Source organism: Neovison vison, chromosome 5 (assembly GCF_020171115.1).
Source record: "Neovison vison isolate M4711 chromosome 5, ASM_NN_V1, whole genome shotgun sequence".
NCBI lineage: Eukaryota > Metazoa > Chordata > Mammalia > Carnivora > Mustelidae > Neogale > Neogale vison.
In genome coordinates, this window is record NC_058095.1 from 157347872 (window position 1) to 157374249 (window position 26378).

Sequence of the window (26378 nt, forward strand, 5' to 3'; positions counted from 1 at the left end):
TTCTCAGTTTGTCTGACTTAGGAAACCTCCAAGTGTGTAGCACTTCGGTCTTAAGAAAAAATGACTCTCCCTTACAAAGTCCAAGTCAAATAGTCAAATAGTCATGGGTAGAATTTATGTTACTATTATTGTAACAAGAATATCCATTAATTCTTGTTACTAGTGTTACTACTAGGTGTTGCACCGTGTTCATACCTTAGAAACACTGTCTTGTTTAATTTGATAGTCTCCATTTTGCAGGTTAGAAAACTGTTCAACCCCCTTGTTGGGTTCATGCAGCTAATTCATTGCAGTTATGACTTGCTTCACTCTCTTAACAAGCATACTTGGACACATAGATTGAAGATAGTGTTTTTTTCTTTTTTTCAAGGTTTTTAAAATTTTAATTCCAATATAGTGAATATGCACTTCTTTATTATTTTCAGGTGTACGGTAGAGTGATTTAACAAGAGATGGTTTAAATAAACCATAAAATAAAATAAACACATAAAATACATATAACACATAAAACAAATAAAGTACACATAAAATAAACACATAAAATGAAGTGATTTAATGGTTTCCCATACATTAGGAAGACTGTTCTTGATGATTGAAACTGACTATTGTAATCCCTTCACCTATGCATACGTGATAAGATCCTCCTTTTCCTAGAAGGTAATAAACCTAGAAAATAAAATTAGTGACATATGCTAAAAATAAATATGTTCAGATTCGCAATGGACTATCAAGAGAATCTTGGGAATATTTTGGGAATAAACCTTTTGAAGGTAATACAAAAGATGCTACCCAGACCCCCACAAAAAATATCTTGATACCCCTATGTCTGATACAGAGTATGGTGCTCAGGGGAGCATGTTTTATCCAGACCTGCCTAATAAAAATATATGTAGTGATGGGTGTTTACTTGCACGGTCCAATATGGTATTCTACAGAACCCTCTCTCTCTTTCTTTCTCATTTTTTAAGAAAAGGAATAAATACAAGCTATGAAGTCAAACGAAAGCTTAATTCCTAGTAATAATCTGGGTAAACAACTCAGATTTTCCTTCCTAAATGCAAACAGTAAATATTAACATCTACTTCTATGGTTATTTTTAGGACTAATGGCACGGTCCTGATAAAGCTTCTAGTAGCATCCTTGTGGTAAACCATCTCTCGATGATACTCTGATTATGACAATGGTCATACTGATGCTAACGGTGTGTCCATTTAGCAGAAGGCATGAAAGCATCATCTGTGTCTCATGGGCTAAGTTGTGTATTTCCTCATCAATATAGGACGGTCCCATGAGTGTATGTCATGCATGTATACAGTGGTTTATGAGCATGGAGTAGTATGTCATCTGTGAGCTTGTACATGTGCATTTTGAGGTAAGGGTTGAACGGCTGGGCTTATTTTACTGGGGATAGCATCAAAACCTGGCAAGAGAAGGATTGGCTGCAGATTGCATAGAACTAGTATTCAAGTTCTCCTGTTTTCATCTACTTTTCTCTCTGTGCTATCATATTGCCTCTTGAAACACAATATAGAAGCTTCTAAGACTCGATGAAAGACACAAATGTTTGTGGGACTCCGTTAAAACTTTCTGATATGAAAGAAGATAAGAATGTGGTTCGAATCAGTGCTTTAGTATGATCAGAATTTCAGGTGACATGATCTTTCAGAAACATCTTCTATTTTTTGGTAGACCTTTAGCAGTGCTTTTTAGAGGACAGCTTTGCTTTGTTTTAATCTTAGAATCAGAAGGTTTCAGCTCTAGCCCTTGAAATGCGAGTAATAGTGGCAAATGGTAGAGGAAGCCCAATGTTCCTCAGGGATAAAAATTAAAGAAGCAATCTTTTGGCCAGGAAACACAGCCAAATCATGTGTCAGCTTCCATCTTGCCATTGTCATAGCTCCATGGAGGTGACGGCATCTAATTATGTTCTTAAAGGATAATCACTGTCCCGTTCAGGATGTCCTGCTGACTCCATGGGGATGCTCGCAGGATGTGAGAGACATCACAAGGCTGACTCACTGGAACCAAGGGATTTAGCAAATGAAGGAAAAGGAGAGAAAATTTAAGCTGAGAAGTAAATGATTTGCTGAGAAGCCAGAGCAACGGAGAAAACCTTTCTTCACAAGGGTGCCTGATGCGTTTAAAACAGTTCCAGCTATTAGAAATGTTTTCCTTTTATTACGCTCAAATATGCTTGTGTGATGAAGCTCTTACGTGGGACATTGATGGGGGTTTATCTAAGTCAGCAAATATTTATTATCTGCTATGGTCTCGTATCTTCTGTGTCTCACCTGCATAGTTTTGGGTGCCAGGAACCAGTTAGGGCTCCTTGCTCTCATGATGTTTGATTTAATGAACATAATAAAAAAGATTTGAGGAGCTTTAAACACAGACACAGGAAGACATGGTTTTGTGCAGGCAGACAAGGGGGCAAAGCACAGCAGCGAAGAGGAGCCATGACAGAAAGTCTTAGGCGAATGGAGCAACGTCTTCGAAAGGAAGGAGAGGGGTTGGTTGTCCAGCGGCAGGCAAAATAGCGCTTGTGGGCACATCTCGATCCACGGTCGTTTCTCATCCAAAGATTTCCTGCAGGGGTTTCTTTTTTTTACTCTTGTATAAATTAAATAAAAATAAAGCTGCTTTATGAAAATCTGCTCCTTCACTCCCTTTCCTAGAACGTATCTGTTCTGTGAGACAAAAGTGATTGCTTACCCTGGTTCCTTTGCCCTTGAAATATTTGGTCCCACATCCAAGATTTTTTAGGAAATTGGTTTCAGGGCTGGGACTGTTTCAGTAATCTGCTAAAGACCCTAAATTACCTATTCATGGGAAGAGAAGACCAGGGCTGGGCGGCAAACAAAGTCACCTTTTCAGTCTTCCTATGACTTCCTCTCCTTGGCAGACCCTGGTCCTTTGCGTGGGAGCTGGGCTCCCTGCCTTTCTGGCCCATGACCTTGGTTGAGAAGATGGCCTGGAGGGCACAGCGTACCACCCACGGTGCTTTTGCTCGCTGAATGTCCAATTCATGAGGTTTTTCTATCTAGATAGCATATACTGACAGAGCACTGAGTACCTTTAACAACCTCGAACCTTCTGCTCCAGAGGAATGCTAACCCAAGCCTGCTTGTTTTTCCTGTTAGGAAACCAGAGACCTGTTATTAATGCAAGCGACTTCTCAAATGTCAAAAATGAAACACTTGGCTTTTTCACAGGAGGAGTATGTGTCGTTCGCATTCAGGGTCACTTATTTTTATTCTCTCGATGGCACTTTGAACTTAAATGGCTGTGCACCAGGCGCCTCTTTGAGCATCTGTGGATGTCAGAGAAAATAAAGCCATGTGCTTGTGTGTGTGTGGCTGCATGACAGAGATCTTCAGTTCTGTCCCTGCACCAGTGTGCGTCAGTCCCCGTGATTCAGGACCAGCTTGTGGGAGGGACAGCCATTCCCCACCGCCAGTGAGCAATTGCTGCGGGACGATGATGACTTTCCCCCCAAGCTTTCCTCGCTGCTCCTCAGACCGGTCTGTGTGCTGGAGGTGAGATGCGAGGGCTGAGAATTACAGACTGTGGCCAAATGAGTCGTTACTCCCTGGTCCGCTGTGGGCGAGAGGGGGGAGAAGGTGACAGAACCATTTTTACCGCAGTTAAATGTGATTAATCTATGCCTTTCTAATGAGATTAAGGGGGGAAAAAACCAAAAACCTATTTTCACTGGTTTTTTTTTTTCTTTTCCTTTTGCCCTCTCTTCTCTACTCTGGAGTTAATTTAACACATTTGGCAGAAGCTATAGAGCAGGGAACAATTGCTCTCATGTTGGAAATTATCCCAATTAAGAGCATAGCCTGTCTCTAAAACAAAAAATAAATAAATAAAAAAATAAAAAACCCAAGCCACAATATCATCGATGATATGCTTTAGATTGTATATAATCATCTCACATTGCCCCAGCATGATTTACTTTAATATATATATATATATGTATATATATATATATTTATTTTAGCGGGGAAGGGGCAGAGTGAGAGAACCTTTCAAGCAGACCCCCCCGCTGAGCGGGAAGCCTGACACAGGGTTCAATCTCACGACCCACCACACATGAGATCACAACTCGAGCCAGAACTAGGAGTCAGATGCTTAAGCCACTGGACCACCTCGGTGCCCCATGATTTACTCTTTATAAAGGAAATAATTCAGTTCTCTTATTGGTGAGAGATACAGATGGATTGGAAGAGTCAGTGGTTTCTCACTCATTCTTTTTCTAGTGATTTTCCAACAAAAATCTTAAAATAGGACACTAGAGCTTGATACCTAAAGTAGGGAATGTCAAAGAAAGGAAGCCCTCTCATGTTTGGAAAGGACGTTGATGGTCATTAGGCCAACCAATTTGGTCATATAGTTATCACCACTGATGTGATTTTACATGTGTTTGTGTAATTACTTGATTGCTATCTGTCATCTCTACTGAAGTATGAGGTATCAAGACAGGACTCAGAGATGTATGGGCTCCCCCACTCTTTCAGAGCATCTGACCCTGCCCGTGGTGCAGACTTGGCTCTCTGCTTCAGTGCCTGTTGAATTAAAGAATGAAAGAATGAATGAACTACTTATGATTAGAGTTCCACCAATTTCCATTAAAAATGCTTGTCTAAACGTTTTGAACACCTCTAGCCATAGAGAAGACCTTTCTTCGCAAGGATACCCAATGCAGGGGTGCCTGGGTGGCTCAGTGGGTTAAGCCTCTGCCTTCGGCTCGGGTCATGATCTCAGGGTCCTGGGATCGAGCCCCGCATCGGACTCTCTGCTCAGTGGAGAGCCTGCTTCCCCCTCTCTGTCTGCCTCTCTGCCTACTTGTGATCTCTGTCTGTCAAATAAATAAATAAAATCTTAAAAAAAAAAAAAAAGATACCCAATGCATTTTAAAGTTTTGGCTGTTAGAAAGTTAGTTTGGCTGTTCGTTGTTTTTTTTTTTTTTTTTTTTACTAAGATGAAATATGTTCATAAAAAGACTTTACTGTTCAAAAATAGAATCGGATGTTGTGTAGAGTGGAACGACTTGTCGTAAGGGATGGTCTTCTTTATGTCATTTATGTTCCAGTCAATGTGCCCTTATAGTTTGTTATTCCTTCCCTTCATCTAAGCATTGTTCAAAAAGCTTGTTTACTATTAATTAGTTAGCTAGAACAGTTTTAAGAAAGGATTTTGTTGGGGGGAAAAATACACGTACTATATAAAAGTCATTTGGGGTCATCCTGTCCATTATAATTAAAATGAAACTGACTCAAACTTACATTTTCTTAAGCTTCTTCTCCTACCTGTTTTCCTGGCCACTTTATTTTGTCCTGAGGCTACTCTACCAATACAGTGGTTCCTAGTTTAATATCTGGGAAAAAAAGTAGGTCTCTTTCTTATTCTTCCATCATTCCAAGTGTATTTAAGTTCTGTTTGATTTTCAAAGTATTAAGCATTCTAAAGAATATGTGTCACTTCTTTAGAAGGCAGAGATGGCTGAAGTCTGCTGGGTTTCACTTGTGTTATTTCTATTTACTCTATTAAGATAGGTGATATGTGCACACATGAAAATGTGCTCGTCCATACAACGAGGGGGGTTTGGGGAGTAGGAAACGAATAAATGAAACAAGATGGGATCGGGAAGGAGACAAAGCATAAGAGACTCTTAATGTTACAAAACAAACTGAGGGGGTTGGAGGGAGGGGGATCGGGAGAGGGAGGTGGGGTCATTCACTTTGGGAAGGGTATGTGCTATGGTGAGTGCTGCGAAGTGTGTAAACCCAGCGATTCACAAACCTGTACCCCTGGGGCTAATAATACATTATATGTTTATAAAAAAATTTAAAAAAAATTTTAAAAAGTGCTCATCCTATGACATTAAAACTTTACAGATAAAGCTAAAGACCTCTTTAGAGAGTAATACCTCATTCTATTTTCCATCCCAGAAATAAACTAATATCAACTTCATGTTTAGTCTTCCAGCTGTTGATATATAAATTAAGTATGTAATTTATAAAAATTATAGAAGTTATATGTAAATTATGTATAACTTGTATAAATATATAAAACTATATATAACACATCTATAATTATTTGATTTACGGGTTATTTTGTATTATATACATATATATGCATACACATACATTTATATGTATGTGTATATATATACACACATGCATACACACATGTTTATGTATATGTATATATATCTGTGTGTGTATACACAAACACACACACACACACACACACACTTGTAAGCAATAGAAGCTAACTCTTTCTAACTAAATTCACTAATCAACTAAGATTTTTTAAGTGCCTACTATGTAGTAGGTACTGTTCTAGGGACTAGAATATAGCAATGAATCCAGTCCCTGCTCTCATAAACTTATATTCTAGATTAGGAGGGGAAAGAATAAATAAGAAACCAAGTAAAGTAATTTCAGAGAGTGAGCTAGGAGAAATTTTGCGAAAGAGATGTGACTATGGCAGGAAAAGCTACTTCTGAGTGACTGATCAGGGCAGGTTTCTCGGAGGTGATGCCATTTTTACTGGAAAATAAATTGTGAAAATGAGCCGAGTATGCTAAGGTCTATGGAAGGAGTAGTGCAGGCAAAAATAATAATGAAATTGAAGAAGCCCATGCATGCGTAACTGGGAGTGTTTGAAGAGTAGAAAGGAGACCAGGAGGGCAGGAGCAAAGGAGAGTTAGTAGAATAGGAAATCAGAAGCTGGCAGAGCCCAGTCGCCTCCGTCTAGACAGGAAATTTGTGTCACATCACAAGAATAATGGGAAGCTATTAAAGGATTTTAAGCAAGAGTGTGTTTTGGGATCTGATTTGTTTTAAATTTATCACTCTGGCTTTGGTGTAGAGAAAGGGATCTATGAAGTGAGAGATAAGAATGAATTGTTCTTTCTTATTTGTCAAAAATCAATCGACCATATATTTGTGGGTTTATTTCAAAACTTTTATGCTGCTTCACTGATCTCTGTTTCTTTCCGTTCACCAACACCACACTATTTGGTTAAGGTACCTTTATAGTAAATGTCAAAATTATGAAATGTAATTTATCCTGGTAGTATTTTGCAATTTTCAGTGTATGCGTGTTTAGTATTTCATGGTTTTGGATACTATTTTAAATGGATTGTATTACTGATTTCATTTTCCAATATGTTGTTGTTAGTATATGGAAATATATTTGATTTTTGTGCATTGATTGTTATCGTGCAAATGTGCTAAATTCACTTCCTTTGGAAGCTTTTTTTTTTTTTTTAAGTAGAAGATTCTCAAACAAACAAGTTGTCTGCAAAAAGATAGTTTTCAATTTCACTTACCAATCTGGATGCTTTTTCATCCTTTTTCCTTGCCTCATTACACTGGCTGGGACCCCAGCATATGTTGGACTGAAGTGGAGAATAGATGTTCCTGCCTTGTTCTCTATGTTAGGAACCCTGAACCATGATATGTTGTGTTAGCTGCAGGGTTTTGTAGATGACCTGTAGCAGACTTCCCTTCTGTTACTATGATCTTGAGAGTATTTATCACAAGTACGTGTTGAATTTTTGTCAAATGATCTTTCTGCATGTACTGTGATGGTATATGGTATATTCTGTCAACATGGCGAATCATCTAGTTTTATTTTTGAGTATTCCTGGGATAAGCCTCAGTTTATTATGAAGTATTATTCTCTTAAAATATGTATAGATTCAATTTGTTAATATTTTTTCATGAATTATTAGTCTGCAGTTTTTTTGTTCTTGTGTCTTTGGCATTGTTATCAATGTTGCTGGCCTCATAAAATCGGTTATTAAGTGTTTTTTCCTCCTCTAGAAATCTGAAAGATTTGTATAGGAGCCTTACTTCTTTAATCTTTGATAGAATTCACCAATAAAGCCACTTGGTCTGGTGTTTCCTTCATGCAGAAGTCTTTAATTATAACTGTAGTGTTTTTAGCAGATACAGAAAATGTATTAAGATTTTTCCCCTTTTGTCAGATTTTGTTATTTCTGTCTTTCAATGAACCCATCCATTTCATCTATATTTTCAATTTTGGACACAGCTGTTCATAATCTCTTATTTTCCTTTTCAATATTTAAGGAGTCTGTAGTTATGCTAACTATAATTCCTAACGTTCTAATTTGCATATTCTTTTATTTTTAAGTGTGTATGTTATTTTATCAGACAATTCCATTGATCTTTCCAAAAAACTAGCTTTTGGTTTCACTGATTTTCTCTATAGTTGGTTTTTTAAAATTTCATTTATTTTTAGCTCTTATACTTATTAATTTATCTGTGCTACTTTTCACTCTTCCTAGCTTCCTAAAAGAAATCTTCAGTATATCATTGATTTTAGAATTTTATTTTGTTTTGTTATCATTATTTTGCTTCAAATATTTCCAGTTTCTTTGTGATTTCTCATTTGACCCATGGTTTGCTTAGAAATAAGTTGTTTCTTTTTCAGATACTAAATTTATACCATGAACATTCTCTGATATTGTTAAGTAGTTTCTTTTAATTTTTTAATTTTAATTTTTACTTTTTAGAAGATTTTATTTATTTGCAAAAGAGATCACAATTGGGGGAATGGGGCAAAGAGAGAGGGAGAAGCTGACTCTTTACTGAGCAGGGAGTCCAACGTGAAGCTCCATCCCAGGACCCTGAGATCATGACCTGAGCCAAAGTCAGATGCTTAACTGACTGAGCCACCCAGGTGCCCTTATGTAGTTTTTCAAATGTAAACAACAGGGTCACCTGGTTGACTCAGTTAGTTAAATGTCTGCCTTTGGCTTGGGTCATAATGCCAGGGTGCTAGGACTGAGTCTTATCATGTCAGGCACCCTGAAAAGAGAGCCTGCTTCTCTCTCTCTGCTTAATGTTCCCTCCTGCTTGTGTGTTCTCTCTGTCAAATAAATAAATTGAAATCTTTAAAAAAAAGAAAAAAGAAAAAAACAGAAGCTGGATCTCTGTGAAAGTAATAAAGATATTCTGAACTTAAAAGTTATAGGAAAAGTAATTTTCTATAAAAATCGAGGCCAAATCTTATAGTAAGATATTACAGAACAAAGGAAAATAAGGAGACAAATAACATCCCTAGATGTAATTAAGAACAGGTCAAATGGAAGAGATCGAAATTGTAACTTTGTATTTCAAGACTAAGACATTAAGAAAGTAATGCAAAACATAATATCATAAAACAGAAGTAGGAAGCTCAGAAGTTATGTGCTAAGATACAGGAGAAAATAGAAATAAAAAAACAAAAAACAAAAAACCAATACTTCAGAAATGAAGACTTAACTGGTAGAACTACAAGAGCAAGTAAACACATGGATAATGTCCTAAGAGAAACCTGAGGCAAAAAGTAGGAACATTTTGAAATTGAGAAAGAAATGAAGAAAGAGATAAAAATAATTTGAGTGGAAATGATAAATACTGAAGAAAGGTAAAGAAGTTCTAAAATATTGATAATAGGAACCCCTAAAGAAGAAAATAAAAACAAGGGACAGAACAGATTCTGAAAAGTGTATTTCAAGGATAAGTTTCTGCAGTGTACAAAAGAAAGAAAAAGATTTAAAATATATATGGAAGCTTTGTGCAGTGGCAGTATTGTAGCCGATGAGGTTTATCCGAGGTGTGATTATTGCTAATTAAAATATATATAGAAAGAACATACCAAGTATCTGATATTTTTTACTCAAATCAATGAAGACCAAGATATGTTTTAATATAACTACTGAAATGCTGAAGAAAAAGAAAATTCTTTGGGCATCTAGGAAAAAAAAGTGAGGTAAGGAAATGAAAATATGATTATTATCAGAATTTTGACAGCTGTGTTTTATTCTAGAAGAGAATAAATTAATATAGTTAAGATAATCAAGGAAAGAACATGGCTGGCAGTAATTTTATACCCAACAAAACTGACTTTTTGATATCAAAGGAACAGACTGTTCTATATGAGAACAGACTGTTCTATATGAGCAAAAATTTGTTCTCAGTAATACTTCTTGAGTAATCTGAAAAAGAATGAATCTACGACAACCAAAATAACAGGAAGGAAAATTGACAGATGGTGAGCTTTAAATTTATAGTTACTTATGTTGGACAAGTCTTATTGCTATATTAAGACTTAGTGTAGAAATATGACTAAATGAAGTTCAAAGGAAAAGAGTATGATATATAATGGGTATATATTTAGACATTGTATTGTTAGAGAATTAAATGGCATTTATTTTTTTGCAGACTATTCTTAAAGAGTAATTTCAGTGATATTAGTAATTATCTTCCTGCTTTTTGGAATTACTTTCTAAGCATAAAGGAATTCAGCGTATCAGGGTTATCTTTCTTCTCCTTGTTTTCACACGGGGTTTCATTTAGATAGGTTCTCCCCTAAGATTGTTTTTGCTACTATTTCCTTCCTTCCAGGACCTTTTGATGGGAGAACCTCCAAAACCAGAACTGAAAGTAAAGTTTATTTATACTGGTGTATACTCTGAGGACCTTTTCCTTGTATTAGAAATTAATATTATTTTTATTTCACATCTTGGTATTTTTAATATTTCATTTAAAATTATCTGTGTATGTTTGATAATTTCATATGTAGCTCCCAGTTTACAAATAATTTAACACAAGAATGGAGATTAATTTATTCTCTAAATTTCAGCTAATCTGTAACTCAGCATACATGATGAATATTCATGAGCTGCGTGATTTCACAAATGCTGTTGAACAACTCTTCAGAAATTAGGCATGAGTCTGTGGAATATACTGATGAGATTTTGACTCATTAAGGTAGTTTGTGACCTAAAAACACATATCTGGAACGTGTTGTATGTGAGCAGCAATAGTTCCCAGTGAGCTCTTCTTTGACCAATAATCTACTCCAAGTTCTTGAAGGGCAAGCCACATATATGTTGGTGTTTGGTTGCATCTGAGCCCATGTCAAAATAATGACTAAGAAAAGTAAAGTCAGATAGATGTTTGGAAGCACCCTGAAGATTTCTTTTTCTTCTTTCTTTTGTTCTTTTTGTTGTTGTTGTTGTTTTGTTTGTTTGTTTGTTTGTTTTCAGTGTTGGAACAACTAGAAGAGTCCCAATCCATTCTAGAAAGATTGGTGTTGGAACAACTAGAAGAGTCCCAATCCATTCTAGAAAGAATGTATTACAGGAAAATTCTGTTGAGTTTCAAGACTTTGGGAGGCAAATAAGATAAATTTAAACAATGGCCAAGATCATTAAATTCAACTGAAGTATCTGAACTATATTTTTAGATTCAGTTGTTAATTAAGAAAAAACTTATACTAGTTTGTTTAAATTGGAGCTCTTTAATGTTACTTCACACAATTAAAAAGTAACTAAAAGAGTTTAGGAAACATAAATAATTGCTAACATGGTAAAATGTCAGGGCTTGATATTTCTGCTACTTCACTGCTAGACTAAAATTCCTTCTTGTAGCTTAAACTTCTATGTTAGCTTTCATAATCATTACTATTCATTCACTTATTCAGTTGTTAAGTATTTATCCAGGTCCTCCTATTTTCTTTGGGTAGGTATTATGTTGCTTTTTAAGTTTTATTGAGATACAATTGGCGTATAACGTATCAGTTTCAGGTATAAAACATAATGATTCATTATATGTATGTATTACAAAATTATCACCACAGTAAGTCTAGTTAACAGATACTGTGATGTTTTAAAGCAGTAGATTGAAAAGAATAAAAATTACCCATCAATATTATGCAACGTCAAGCTCCTTGGGTGGGTTTTCACAAAATTGGAAGGGTGATGTGTACTGAAAAAGAGGGATTGTTTTTGTCTGCAGTACCCATTTACTTTGTAGTTTTGCTGAATATGTCCCTTATCTATTAAGTAATTTAGGCACTTTGTTAGTGTTTGGACTTTTCTTGAAGGTTTTATACTTTTTAATTTGCTCTGAAAGATTAAAGACAAAGTATACATTTGAAAATAAGTTATACACCTCCACTTAAAGAACTAGTCTTTTCAAATTAACTCCTGGAAGTAAGTTATTTATTTGAAGACATGTTAACTTTTTAAAAAATGGTTTGGATACCATTAAGTGCATTTTTTAAAAGATTTTATTTATTTATTTGACAGAGATCACAAGTAGGCAGAGAGGCAGGCAGAGAGGGGGGGGGAAGCAGGCTCCCCGCTGAGCAGAGAACCTGATGCAGGGATCGATCCCAGGACCCTGGGATCATGACCTGAGCCGAAGGCAGAGGCTTTAACCCACTGAGCCACCCAGGCACCCCAAGTGCATTTTTAAAAACAAAAGGTTTTTTTAAGCACAAAAAATCATTTGCAGCAATTCTCTACTTATCTAAGAAGCTAATTTCTATTTTAAGAACATACAGAGTAAATATTCATGTTATCTGTCAAGTGGTGTGTTTATTCATGTCAAATTAAAAATCATTAAGTTCACAATTGTTCTGCTTAATAGATGCTTAGCTATATTTTAATGGATTCGAAGTATATCCTTATGTATATTTTTGGAATTCAGTGTCAGTATATTTTAGGCTGAATGCATATTAATCTTTCCTTCTCTCTAAATTGTCAGTGCTATAGATTACAAACGGCATCCCTGTTGTAGATTTTCGAAGTAGTGTAGCTTCTTAGAAAGTCCTTTTCCATTCCTGGCACTTAAGATTAGGAAGAGGAAAGGAAAGCACTTGAACATATGAAGTTTTTCCCTGAATATTAAGTTATTAAGTGAGAACATATTGATGTAAAAACAGTTTCAAACTGTTACCTTGCAAAATGTTTTGTTTTCTGTAATGCTGTTTTCATAAAGTGGAAAGATCGATCAAAGTAATGAATCTAAATAATAGTGTTTCACTATCAAAAGGATGATTATAGTTATCAGTGGAAGTCTAGAAATATTAGGTCTTAACTCCTAACATTAGGCCCAATTTTTATTACATGGTTATTTGAAGATATATAATTAAAGTAACCTAGGACAATTTGGAATAGAAAATAAAAAACTCCTTTTAGAAGCAGTATTAACAATACATAATTGAGGTACCATATTCTCACTGACTGTGTATTAATACCAACATTCAGTTGAGTTTAAGCCAGAGCTGAATATCATCATCTTAAAACAAATGCCTAAAATTACAAGAATCAATCTAAAATTGACTACAATTGACAAAATTGATATTAATTTTAATTATCAAATTTTTAGTGGTCAAATTTTAAAAGACATCCATCCTGTTCAAATTAATTTAGTTTGAACTTTTAGACTCTTTCCAAAGATCCATGAACTGATGTGAAAATCATGACTAGAGACATTTTCCTTAACTTCCTTCACTTGCTGGAATCTAGGCTAACTCAGAGCATGTCTCTGTGGAAACTAAACATTTTCTGGGTCTAGACTCATTCCTTAAGAATTTGACAGCTCTCCTGAGCACCTGAGATCTATCCAGAATGGAAAAGAAATTGACAAAATTGTCATAATCTTCACAAATAAGAGCAAGCAAGAATAAATACAACACAAACAAGAATAAAAACAAAACATGTTCTAAACTCTCTAAAGACAATTTCATTTTTCAAAACTGAAGTTAAGAAAATTACAAAAACATTTTCCTTGTGAGATTTCCCAATTCAAAGCCCTTCTTCAAAATCAGGCTTTTAAAGTTCAACCTGCATGAACTCATATGACTCTTAGGAGCTATAAATCAGACATTGACAGTAGGCTTACTTTGTGTTGGGATAGAGTTTCCAAAGTGTGTTTTTCTTATTAGTTCTGTATTTTAGGTTCCTGATACAGATTTTGCATTTGGCCTTCAGTTTATTCCCTTGTTCTTAAGTGTGGATATCTGGGGAAGGTTGGTGATCCTAAATTTAGAAAGATTCAGCCTAAGCAAATAATCGGAAGATAGAGCCGTATTTCCTGTAAGATCAATATTAACTGTCCTTCCTTTCCTAATGTCAGGATTACTACTAGTACAAGGTTGCATTTTTTTTTTTTTTGAACTTCTGGAACCATGCAGTTTCCAGTAAAGAAAATACACAAAAAGACATCCTTTTTCTCTAGCAGAGCAATCAAGGTAAGATTATATAACACAATTTCTAAACAGACAGAATTTTAAAGTAACTGGTCATGGAGTATGTGCATTCCTGAAAGTTATGTTAGAAAGAGGTAAAATTGAGAGTGATTGTTGAAGGAAAGAAGTGTGGTAGAAAAGATAAGATCATGGATATTGGGTTTGAATCAAACTGTATGATTTGAGAAAAGCCAGTTGATTTCCCTGAGTCTACATGTTAGCATTCTTTTTTTTTTTTTCCAATTTATTTATTTTCAGAAAAACAGTATTCATTATTTTTTCACCACACCCAGTGCATGTTAGCATTCTTATTCTCAGTTCATAAGGTTGTAAATAATTCATTGAGTTAATGAATGGGAAGGACCTGGTATAGGGCCTGGTATATAATAGGTACTCAGTGAAAGTTAGAGTTCTCCTTTCTTACCCTTTTTTTTTTTTTAACCTTTTCTGCCTCATGAATATTTCTAAATAAATTGATATAAACCCTCTATTATTTTCCTATATGGTCATTCACTAGCAAAATCATCTTAAACACAGAGGATGACTTCTGGTCACATTAACTTATTGTAATCTCGTGTTAAGAGTTCCCTAAAAATTGCTTAGGACAAATGATGTTTGTGCATATTTAAGAAACCAATGGCATTTAAACTTCTAATATATAAACCTTTCTTTATCTCATCACTTAATCTCATCACTGAAGGTGGATTTTTTTTCTACGATGAACATAATCTACATTTCCAGCACATTACTTCCTAAGCCTGTTTTAGCATCTAGTGTTTTTTTTTTTTCTCCCTACTGTGATTACGCATATTACTGGGATGGTGAGCATATAAAGATGACTGTTAAAATCGTATCTCCTTGTTGCATTCCATGATCAGTCTCCTGAAATATGTGACATTCATAATATTCTAGTCAAATTGACCATAAACTGCCCTGACTACAGAAAAATTATATCAGCTCTAACTGCTGGAAAGCACGTCTTGGAAGTTAGGGATTGGCTTTCCAGGCTGTTCTATCTCTTTATTTGAAGAGAACAATAAGAACTGAAACAAATTTTGGCCAAGTAACTTAGGCATTATTTAAAGTAGAATATGTATCTTAAGGGATAGAACTATATTAGATTAAAATAATTATATATATAGCTTAATCTTTAGAGATATGTGACATTTCAAGGAAAAGCTTCGAGTTCAGCCATTAGGACTAACAGTATGTGACAAAATGGGGATGTGGTTGCTATGGTGTGACTTTGGCAAAAATTAAGTTGAAATGGAAGAATTAATTTTGACAGCTGGGCAATTTATTTCATTCAGCATGCAGTAATGTGATAATCTCACTGAATTTCTAGATTCAAGGTTGATTCCATGATTCTAGTTAGACAAAACTATTGATTTTAAAACATATGTATTTTTCATATAAAACAGTAGTCTTTTTCTCCTTCCTGAGAGAATCAAAATTGTCCTTTGGAGCACAGACTATTAAATTAGTATAATCAATTCCAGGCATTTTACCTTAGAGTGGTCTCTAAATGTAGTCTATATCTTCATTTGAAAAAGAAGTAAGAGATTCTATAAGATTGTTTGCATGAGGAGCAGTTGAGTTTTATTCATAATTATCTATAGTTGGTTAGTTGGAGCTTAATCAAAAAAGAATTATGCAACACTTTCATAAGGGCTTATTAATTTCATGTCAAACTTTGGTTACAGAGACAGAAACTATATTTGAACCATGCTTTAAAATCTCATATGAATTGAAGTGAATTATTAATATCTATGCAAACCATATACCATAATTTTATCAGTGTTTGAATGAATAAGGGTCATTTGCAAGAGTCATTTGAAGGATAATTATGCTTTCAAGTATGTGAAACAGGTTTTTGACCTAGACTCGAGTTATTTAATTTATATTGATATAACTGAGGAAAGTTATAGTTACATGATTTGTAGGGGAAAAGCTGGATTCATATTCTACTTCTTCTATTGACAAGTGTTGCAAACCTGGACGGTAGTTTTATGCAACCTTCTCCATTTATGTATTTGTCAAGCATTTTTTAAAAAAGATTTGATTTATTTATTTGATACAGGGAGATCACAAGTCGGCAGAAGGGCAGGCGGGGGGGGGGAAGCAGGCTCCCCACTAAGCAGAGAGCCCGATGCGGGGCTCGATCCCAGGACCCTGAGATCATGACCTGAGCCAAAGTCATAGGCTTAACCCACTGAGCCACCCAGGTGCCCCTTGTCAAACGTTTTTTAGGGGCAATTACTATATGCCAGAAAATTGGATAGGAACTAAAGATATAAAATTAAGATGATAGACAGAGTCCTAGTCCTAAAGAAGATAATTGTTTAGTGGAGAGAGAGCCATGTAAGGAGATAATTATGGGCCAGTGAAGTAATAGATATACGCATGGTATTATGGGAGCCTGGAAACGTTCCTTTCCCAGTTGCAAGCTGGGGAGCTTTTCAAGCAGAAGGAAAGCGTACACAATGCAAGCCAAGAAGTACTGACTTATTGGGGTGCCTGGGTGGCTCAGTGGGTTAAAGCCTCTGCCTTTGGGTCAGGTCGTGATCCCAGGTCCTGGGATCAAGCTCCCCCAGGACCTGGGATCAAGCCCCGCATCGGGCTCTTTGCTCAGCGGGGAGCCTGCTTCCCTTCCTCTCTCTCTGCCTGCCTCTCTGCCTACTTGTAATCTCTGTCAAATAAATAAATAAAATCTTGAAAAAAAAAAAAAAGAAGTACTCACTTACAATTGTTGGCAGAAACAAAAATTGGCAGAAAACTTTATGGCCATACCTATTCAACTTATACATTCATGTAACATTTAGTTCATCAAATTTACCTTTAGAAATTAATAATAAAATATTTACACATAGGTACTAAACAATATTCACAGAAAATTTTACTTATCTGGTGCCTTTCTGCATTATCCTTTCACAAATAATTATTCTAGGAAAAATCTCTTTCCTTCAGTGATGGAAAGTGATTAAGAATTTAGCATATGAACTCTGAAAAAAATACAAGAAATAAATACAGAACGTGGACATAACAAATACAATTGATAATAAATCAACACCTGAAAGACAATCGTACTATGGAGCTTATAATAAATGTGAATAATTGTTCATGTTATGAAATTAAGAAGAAAGATTTCTTTATATGCAGCTAATGGATATATCACTTTTAGGCAACAAGAAGTCAAAGGAGAGATGCAGGTACTTAAGGATAAAATTACAATAAAATAGAGAATTTTTTTTAAGGATTTGACAAATGTTTATATAGTGTTTTATGATGTGACAGGCACTGTCTTCAGCACTTCACAGCTGTCATCTGATTTACTCCGTGTAAAAGCCCTCTAAGGCAAATATTGTTTTTGTTCACATTTTACAGCTGAATATTCTGAGATACACATAAAGATTAAATAAGTTGCTCAAGTTCACACAATAGTAATTGAGTGGGGACTTGTACACCAGCAGCACAGAGTTTGTGACTTCAAGCTTCCTGCCCTGCTGCCTCTGACAAAGTAAATGCACTGAGGGTGTATGTACGTGGGGGATATAGGAGGAAGAAAAACTCACAGGAAGGAATGTGGAGAAAAAAGTATAGACACTTCTCAGGCCAATCAGGTACAAAGAAAATTAAGAAAACAATGAAAAATAACCAAGTGTTATACTAATAATTAGAGAGAAAATAGTATATGAAGAAGGGTAAAAGGAGACCCAGCATAGCCGTAATCGGTGTACCTATGGAAGAGAAAAACACGGAATAGGAATAGGATAGTACTTTGTTGAAACTATGGGTGTGCACTTTAATCTGTAGTAAGGGAACAAAGTGTCCTAGAAAAAAATATGGATCAACCCACAGTAAAATATAATGTTGTAAAGTTATTGAGTTGAAAGATTAAATAATCCTGAGGGAGAACCGGGCTAAATACAAATAAGTAAACAAAAATCAGCCTGTTCAGGGGTGTACATGTAACAAACATTGTTCAGATAAGTATACAAGACAGATATTTTCAAACATGCAAGATATAGGGAATGTATACTCATAGCATTTCTTGGAGATACTACCAGAGAAAGAATTTCTGTCAAGGAATAGATAAGAATCTTTAATAAGCACCTTTTCTAGGCATATAGATATAGTAGTGAACAAGATAAAATTTTCTTGGTTCTCACTGAGCCCAAGTTCTGGTTATGTAATAGTATAGGGAAAAATAAATCAAAGCAGAGGAATTCTGCAGTTTGCTCTTGAATGTTTACAGCCTTGGTGATATTCAGCTGGTCTGTGCCGTTTAGATTATAACCATTATTAATATTCTCCAGCCGTTGGTGAAAAGATGTGGCCCCAAGTTTCCTAAGGTCCTCTGCCTATTTGTCCATTGCAAGCCTGATCCCGGGATCTTTCTGAGATTTGGGATGTGTCTGTTATCCAGTAACTGAAGAGTTAAAGCAGAGGCTGGCAGGGAGCTTCTGGGTTTGCCTGTGTCCTGATGGGTTATTCCTAGTTGTTAAAAATTTCAAGTATTTCATCTGTTTATAGTCACATGATTGGTATTGACAACCACTGGAAACAAACCCGAAGTCCAGCAGCATATGAAAGATTAATTTTAAAAAGTAATTATGCAGTGAGATATTAAGTCAAATTGAGTTAAATACAGCTACATGAGACAAAGGGGATGCCTCTTAAAAACATTATATTGAATAAAAAGGTATGTTGTGAAATAACCTGTAATATTAAATGACAGTTGCTATAGTATGATTCTTATGATTCTTTTATAAAAATTAGAAAATATATTGAATTAAGCCATTGTTTATACATGCATGTAAATGAAATAAAATTATAAAGGTAAGCAAGGAGGGGCGCCTGGGTGGCTCAGTTGGTTGGGCATCTGCCTTTGCTCAGGTCATGATCTCAGGTTCTCTTTTCAGCAGGGAGTCTGCTTCTCCCCGTCCCTCTGTGCTACCTCTCCCTCACATGAATAAAATATTTTAAAAAATAAAGAAAAGCAAGGAAATCAAACAAAATTCAAGGAAGTTAGTGCAGTTGTGCAGAATATAAGGGGTTCGGTACTCACTGTGAACTGATTCTTCACTATCTGCATGGTGGGTACAAAGGCTTTTATTTCATTGGTAGATGTTAAACTGATTGTGGGTCTTATACCCTTTTGTTTTTATGATACTGCATAACAGAACAGTTCACACAGTAAAAGCGGAAAAAATCTAAACATTTTAAGGGCCTAAAATCAAAGTAAGAAAAAGAACAATAAACTCAAAGAAGTAAATGTTAATCAATTAGAAAATAAAAATACTAGACAGAATAAAGAAAATCAAAATTAAGTTTTTGAAAGCTAGACAGTCTTACTGCACACTTAAAGAAAAACAAACAAAAAAACAAGCAAACTAATAACAAAAGAAACAAAATGGAAACAAGCATAACCAAAACCGTAAAGCAACAAAAAGAGAAATATGTTATGAATGGATGTTATGTATGTATGTTATGTATATTAACTACAGAATTAGCATAGTTTAAAAAAATGTAATGAACAATGATTTTTCCAGAAAGATTGCAAATTCAGTTGAGTCTATCAATGTCTGGAAACATATGGTCTATTAATCTGGTTAAAAAAAGACAGAAAATTGCTCACTATCAGGAATGAGATGATGATGCTCACAACATAGTTCTATTCAGTATTTTACTGAAGATGCCAGCAAGTGATGAAAGAATAATTGTATAAAAATTTGGAAGAAAATGAATTCTGAAATAATATTATAGAGTTAGTTGTTCTCTATAATTTCAACATAAAAATCAATCTAGATCAAATAAAACCCAAAACAAGACCTTACTGATTATAAATTTTAAAAATCTCTCTTGAAAACTTTGCAAAAAAATGAAAATAGCCCAAAACTTTAGACTACCAAGATTAATACTGTCAGAATTTTCATATGTATAACATATCTATTTATGTATCTTTTATGTACTTAACTGGTGAGCTATCTTTTCTCAGAATTTGTTGCTAATTTTTCCTTTTTCCTTATGTATTTTGTGAATATCTACCTTCCATATTTTTATAATTATCATGATAACTAATGGGTTTGCCTTTTCGCTAGCTTTAATGAGCTCACTTTTTGTGTGACTGCTTTTTAATGTATTAATTCCTGTTTTCATCTTAAGTGGGTCCTTCATTATTCTTTCCTAAGAATTTTTATTTTACAACTTCTTTTTTAAAGTAAAAGCTTAATTTGTGTTCTTTTTTTGTTCATTCCATATTAAATATAAACTTACCTGAAGCAGGTAAGTTCTCCCTTTAACATTTCTTTAGATGTATACAAAAGGATCTTATAGTGTAAAACAAAATAATCTCCATGATACAGATTTTAAAGCCTTGATGAAAAAAATAACTAAATGTAAGAAAAAACAATTATTTTTCCTTTACCATCATTAATTTGATTCAAATCGTATAAGTTTAAAACAAAACAAGACAAAATAACCATGTGAAAAAAATTTATTCTGGGAAGTAGTAAGAGAAATATAGTAATTAGTTGAAATTGACATTCTGTTTTATATTATGCATTAGTGTGTATCTGTGAATTTATCCTAAATTAACCTTTAAACTTAGTGTGTTTAGTTCCTCTCTCCAAAATAAAATGATTTTGTTTATAAAAAATTATTTGTAAACCAATCAAAAGAAGTTGAACTCATCTGCAGTTGACAGATGTCATCAAAAATATCCACTATAATTTTTAATGCTCTGATTGACACAGGTTATTTGATAATATATGTGTTATATGTTGGCAAGGGTATCCTTACACATTTTTTTTAAAGACCCTATTTATTTATTTGACAGAGGCACAGCAAGAGAGGGAACACAAGCAGGGAAAGCAGGAGAGGGAGAAGCAGGCTTTCCGCCAAGCCAGGAGCCTCATGCAGGACTTGATCCCAGGACCCTGGGACCATGACCTGAGCCGAAGGCAGACGCTTAACAACTGAGCCACCCAGGAGCCCCTATCCTCACACATTGTTAATGAGAATGCATTTAATAATGTTTTGAGACAAATATGTCTATATACATTAACATTTCAATGATATGCAATAGTCTTTCATCTGCAAACTCCACTTAATAATTTATCCTACAGATCTATTCATACTTTCACACAAAGATACAGATGTAAGGAAGAATACTTATGACATATGAATACTTACATACTTATGTAAGAATATGTATGTAAGAACATTTACATACATATGTAAGGAAGAATACTTATGACAACATTGTTTTTTATAAAAACAGCTGAATGCTCACCAATAAAGGATAGCTAAATTATTGTGGCTATATACAAAGGAATGTTATGCACCTGTTAGAAAGAATAAGGTAGGTATATATGGGCTAAGATACTAATACTAACCTATTGATACTAATATCAATAGTTTCTGGGAGATAATTCTCCATGCATCTCTTCTATTTCTGTGTTTTTTTATTTACAGGGGTATTGATTGCTTTTATTCCAAATTAAATTTTCATGGGTATTTGTACAGAGAGCAGTCTTGGAAGATGGACATGTCTCCTTCTGGAGCAAAGAGAACTATTTATAGATCAGTATAATAAAATAATGTCTCCTTGAGGGGCAAGTTCAAGTATGCTTACTACCCATTATGAAAGAGTCAGGATGCATCTCTCTGGTCTTCCTCTCTTCTAACACACCCTATTGTATGTACCGGCATCATCTGGTCCTTATTGGCCCTCATTGTGTTGTCCTGTGGGAACTGGGATTTAGTAAGTGATTCAAACTAAACTGCTATTAATGTGTGTGAGAGAGTTCTTTGACTCCGACCCACAAGTCTCACGTCTCCATGACATGAGTCGAGAATACGTGAAGTTGTAGCAGGCTAATTGGTTAGTTTCAAATAGGATAAATACAGTCTCAGCCCTACTTCACAGTTCTTGATAAAAGTTCTCCAAGATTTTAGGTGTAAAAATAATTAAAACTCAGAACAACGTAAATGTTATATTACTCATTTTAAGAAAACTGGTATGTGTATGTAGCAGGATTCAACTTTACGTTATTTATCTTGAATCTTGGATATTTAGGTATGCAAAAGAAATATTGCTTATAATTCCTTTTCACTTTTCTCTAATATTCCTCATGAGCCTTCCTCCTGTTTTCCAATTGCTCCCTGAATGACAGGGGAAAAAAATAAAATAAAATAATAAAACATAGTTCAAGCCTGCTTGAAACTTAGTTTGATTGATTGATTCAGTAATGTAAAGACTATCAGGGTTAATTGATTCAGTAATGTAAAGACTATCAGGGTTAACTCTCTTCTGAATAAATGCACCATTGTTTTTTATTCCTCCTTTTTGCCTTATCTTTTGTCAGATGCATTGGGGAATATGGATTTTACTAATGTATCTATGGGCATATGGAGGTGGAAGAGAAGGCAGAGAAGGACAAGACATGGGGTGGGGAAGAAGAAGAGATCAAAGGATAGAGAGGCAACAGATAAGATAAAGACCTAAATGTTGATTGAATTAAGTAATAAAAAGGTTAGTAGTCAACTCAGAAAACGTCTGTAGAATGGTGGGACTGAACTGAAATCTGAATGTGCAAGAAAGTGAGTCTGGGAGAGAAAATTACCCTTTTGGAGATTGGAATAAGAAAGGGAGAAGGGACTGGAATAGAGATTAAAATTAGGGACATGTGTTTCATAGAAGCTGTATTGATTACATGGTGTAAAGGAGACTCATGTTCAATTTTACGGTATAAAGGGAAGATGCTAATTACAGAAGCTGAGCTTGAAATAAAGTAGGGAAGGAAGTAGGGCTCCAGAGAACCAGAAGGCAAAGAAATCAAGGCTCCTTGAAAAGGATTGGACCTTGATGTGGCCTCTGGAGAGGGGCTGGAGAGGACGTGAAGTTGATGAATGTGGGGTAGGAGGAGAACAGGAAGTCTAGGGGTTTCACTCTTGCACCTGAGTTTGAGGGTAACCAAGGTAAGTGGGGACCTTGAGAGCTTGTTAAAAATTTGGAGGGATCATTTACAGACATTAACCAAGAATTTCCTCTTCTCTAAGTGAGGATGGTAATACTTGTTTTCTTTCTTTTTGTGCTATTTTGATAATAAAATAGGATAATATGAATTAAAGTGATTTTTCACTTAAGAGTTTACGGTATATTTGTTATTATGCACCACAGAATACTTTGGTAAAGCTATTTTCCAAAGTAAATATCTGTATTCCCATGCCAAAAGGAAGACAATATACATCATCTAGAATGATTAAAAACAAGATACTTTGGGGGCACCTAAGTGTCTCATTTCGTTAAGCTTCTGTCTGACTCAGGTCATGAGGTTCTGGGATTAAGCCCCTGGTGCGCTCCCTGTTCAGCTCCCTCTGCTACTTTTCCTGCTTGTGCTCTCGCTCTCTCGCTCTTGCTCTCTCTCTGTGTCAAATAAATAAATAAAATCTTTTCAAAAAATGGAATACTTTATAAATTTAACAATAGGTGAAGCTTATCTATCATGAATTATAATGACTGTAGACTTTCAGAATGGGGAATGCCGTGGCTCATGAGTTAAGAACAGGGAAGGCATTTTGGACGGGGGTGGGTCAGCTTTGAATTTAATCATATCTTCACGTGAAGATATTCCTTTTCTTTGGAACAATGGTCCCCACTGTTTCCATGCTCTTTTCTACTTCTCTGGATGGCTTAGCTTTAAATGGTTTCGAAACATCTGAGTGAACTGGCTGTCACAGCAATCTTTCCTTCCCTTTTGATCGCCTCAGTGCACACCTCAGTACAATTTGCCCCTCCTCTACAATATCCATCATTTCCAGATGAGCTCTCTTTGTCAAATGAGCTGTGTCCAGTTTTTACTCCTTAAGAAATGAGGTAGGGATATCCCAACAGAGTTACAGAGTATTATATCCTTACCAAAAAAAAAAAAAAAAAAAAAAACTGCTTACCCTATGGCTTTATATCGCATTTAATTTTTTTTTGTCTACTGATCTAGGTTTTTAAAGTTTTTTTTTAGGAACTCTGAAGTGACAGCTCATTTTAAAGTATTTCTTACCTTGTCCATGAATTGCTTTTCAAATTTTATAAAATACTTCATGAGTTACTGAAGAGTTTTAAAAATAAATGGTAATGAGTTCAATTTGGTCTCCATGCCAACTACTGATATATATTTTCCTGGTGACTGATCTTTATATTGTAGACAGTGCATGACTTAATGTCCTTTTGCCTGCTTGCAAGAGAATGATTTTGCTTTTTTTTTTCCAATCAAGTCAACCAAATTGTCAACAACTTTTATTAACTACCTACTTTATAACAGCTTAGAACAGAGGTACCCTGGGGAGTTACTGAGTTAATAGAAAAGGAAATCATTGCAATTAGTGGATTTACAGTAAAGTTAACTGAACATATAAATGTTAATTTTTGAACTGAGAAGGAAATAAAAAAATAAATTGTTGCCATCTGCTCCCTTTTAGTTGGATGAGGAGAAAATAACATTCCAAAGAATTACTTGATCATAATGTTTGGAGATTATGAGGTGATCATAGATAATCCTTCACTGAGCCCTTGCACAGACTTATTTAAGGAGCAATAAAAGAGTTCTTTATTTAAAAAAAAAACAGGTTTTAAAAAAAAGTGGACTTTACAAAAACTCTCTTTAAAAGTTCAGACTTTTTCTAAAGTCTACTTCTTGGTCATAGTTTGGAAGCTTTGTTTAGGGGAGGATTTGTACAGTCCATAGGAATTTAGTAATGCAGTAGAGCTAACAGAGATGTGTGGTATTCTTTTCAGGTGAAGGAAGTGGTTTTATTATCTAGAAAACAGGTTTGGGGAATGGAGGAATTTTAAATAGAATGATTAGAGAGATAAGCCATGAAGAGTCATTTGGCCTGTTTCTCAGTAATTGCCTAAGCAGTGTGTTTCACTAGATGGGGAATTTCTACTGATTTTTTTCCTTTTGATTTTAGACATAGGCAAAGAGCATAGATACTTCTGTTCAGAGATTTTTGCCTTCTGTAACCTTTAGGTTGGTCCTGGGTACAGTAGGTACAACACTCAGGTAAACGTCAGCCATTATTGATGGAGACATCTCTGAAGTATATGGATTAAAATGTGCTGAATAGGTCAGTGGGTGGCAATTACCTTTTCAAACAATAAACCCAGGCATGTAGAATGATTAACCTTTATTTTTCCATCATTCTTCTAACAATACCTTGAACTTCTGTATTACTCTGTTAGGACTGTCATAACCAAGTACCACAAACTGGATGGTTTAGGCTACAGGCATTTTTTTGTCCCCCTGCTCTGGGGGCTAGAAGTCTCAGATCAAGGTATCAGCAGAGTTATGTTATGAAGGGGAATCTGTTTTATCCCTCTCTCCTGGGCTTCCAGAGCTTTGTCGGCCATCTTTGATGATCCTTGGCTTGTAGAAGCTTCATCCCAGTCTCAATCTCTGTCTTCATCTTCATGTGGTGTTCTCTGTGGCCAGATTGTCCATTTTTATAAGAACACTAGTCCCATTAAGTTAAGGACCCACCCTACTCCAGTACGAGGGCATCTTAACTAATTACATCAGCAATGACTTTGTATCCAAATAAGACCACATTCTGAGGTACACTAGGGTTGGGATTTCCATGTGTGAATTTGGTGGAGGTGGAGAGAGATACTATTCAACCTGTAATAGCTCCCATGCTACCAAAGATAAAAACCTTATTTAATTTGATTCTGGGCATGCTCATTCATCTGGGGTTTCACTGGAGTGGAGATAGAGGGTCTTTGGGGGTCAACTGCTCATGGCCCACAGGGTGCTGCCTCTGCCTCCTTATCCCCACTCATGTTCTGTTCTGTGGTTGCTGGCTTCTGTCTCGTCTGCCATTTACTACATCTGTGCTTTCCATTTGATCTCTGGTTGGCAGTTTTGTAATTCCATCTACTCATTTTTATCACAAGCACTCATTAGGTAGTAACCTTCCTTCTCCCCAAAACTGTGATTGCCATCCTGCCCCAAGCTGGGTCAGCAGGACAATTGGTGGCCTGTGTTAGGTACTTGCAGCTTTCACAGACATTTCTGTTCTGCTGACGCTGCTCCAAGCTGGTCTAGAGAAAAATGTACAAGGCTTCTCCAGGGTTGTGCAGCAGGAGCTCTACTCTGTTTCTCTGTGTCTCATACTTCACTCCCAGTGGAGGGGGCAGGGACAGAGAGAGGGCCTTTCCTAGAGACCCTTTCATACCTCTACTCTGCACCTCCCACCCTGGCTCAGCATACAGCCCTCCGATGATAGTGTCCTCTCATTCAGATAACCAAGCATGGTCT

The 26378-nt window shown here is 35.5% G+C and overlaps 1 protein-coding gene and 1 pseudogene across 1 annotated transcript in view; both read left to right on the plus strand.

Annotated features, from left to right (window-relative positions):
• The window catches only part of ITGBL1 (integrin subunit beta like 1), a 209032-nt gene that overhangs the window by 51978 nt on the left and 130676 nt on the right, over nt 1-26378 (plus strand). The window lies entirely within an intron of this gene.
• On the plus strand, nt 9592-9704 carry LOC122907995 (annotated as a pseudogene).